Raw genomic sequence first — 1,631 nt, 5'->3', positions numbered from 1 at the left:
CTACTTATACCCGACTGCACGCACACACCCAGTCAAGACCCGGCCACCACTAGCACGTACACAGCCAGCTCACCCGCTAACTAAGTCACCACGCACGCACTAACTCCATCTCCTAGAATCTCTCCAGCAGGATATGCATGGCCAGTGGCTGCACAACTCATGCAACCAACTAACTTATCCATGCAAACAACCTACTAGCTAACAGAAACGTAGTTCACGGAGCCTCCCTGGCCCTCCGGTCTCCCGATGGTGAGCACGCCCGCTCGTCCCCAGGATCTGGACGCCGTCTCGCCGGTCACCACCGTTGGGCATGGCTTATTCGCGCCAACATAGCATAGAGAACTATAACTTACTAATGAGCAGTCTAAAATGATGTTGCAGAGACAGGAAGAAATTGGAAACTGTACGAAAATATCACTTATGCCAATTGCACCCAACCTTATGATCTATTTCCGTAACTAATATATTTCCACAGCAACTTCGACGTCCATCATGGATAATCTATCTATAATTTCAATAAAGTGAGGAACAACTAAATAGATAAACATATAGTGTGCAAATGTAAGGTATGCATCAACTGAGCAAAATAATTCCCATTCAATAATAACCAATCTAATTCTATCATGGAGATAAATCATTTTACAAAATCATACACTTCATTCACTAACATCACCACAGAAGAACATAAATAGAAGTGGAGAGAGGTATGTTCCTCACAAACTTGTGAGCTTTGCTATAGGCATAGAGGATAATAATCATCTATACCGCAGATGTATAGTATTAAAATAAATGTGTAAAGATGCAAGGCTAAAAGGAGGATATTTCATCACTCTTCCACGAGAGAGGGAGGAGCTGCTAGCATGTCGTCACTCTGTCTAGGAGTGTCGTGCCGCACCAGCATGTGCATGATACGCCTAGTCGCACAAGCTTCTCACATCTCAAGGTGTTGATCTCCTACATAAACCAAAATAGCATTATAGGTGCAGTTCAACTCTTGGTTTTATACATGGGTATACTACTGTTGAATAGAAAAAACCAAAACAATTATTGTTTCCAAATCTATCTTTTTGATAGTCAAGCAGTATCTAATATATATCCACACGTTTAATAATTCCGGAAACAATAATTTTTTTGGTTTGTTTGAAGGAACCAAACTGTAACCCATCCAGGTACGGATGTGGATTAGGAGCACTCGGCGACGACGCACTCCGAAATCACTGCCGATCGTCTGCCTCCTCAGGATGTGTGCCACTGTTGCAGAAATGAATTGTGATGTCTGAATACCAGACCAACGCGTATAGCAGAGCAGTGTGTGCATGTCCGACGGCATTTAATAAAGTGCGTCTGGTACACCAGAGTACAGAAACAGTGGTTGTGGAATTAACTCCGCTGTGGGGCCGCTTTATTTTCCCCACTAGTAAATTTCCAGGTCGGAATAGTAGCAACTAAACAAACAAAGGGCACATTGTTCTTCTTCCCAAACAAACCAAATTTAGCCAAGAGGGAAGCTAGTTCTGCGAGCTTGTACCCAGTTTCATAACCGCTTCCACTTCTGATTTCTGAAATATCCTTACTGGAAGCAGAAATGGATGGCACGTACCCACTCGTGCTCCACTGAGCCATTGTTGCAG

Source organism: Triticum dicoccoides, chromosome 2B, assembly GCF_002162155.2.
Source record: "Triticum dicoccoides isolate Atlit2015 ecotype Zavitan chromosome 2B, WEW_v2.0, whole genome shotgun sequence".
NCBI lineage: Eukaryota > Viridiplantae > Streptophyta > Magnoliopsida > Poales > Poaceae > Triticum > Triticum dicoccoides.
The sequence above is the reverse complement of the archived record's forward strand: the minus strand, read 5'-3'. Positions refer to the sequence as shown.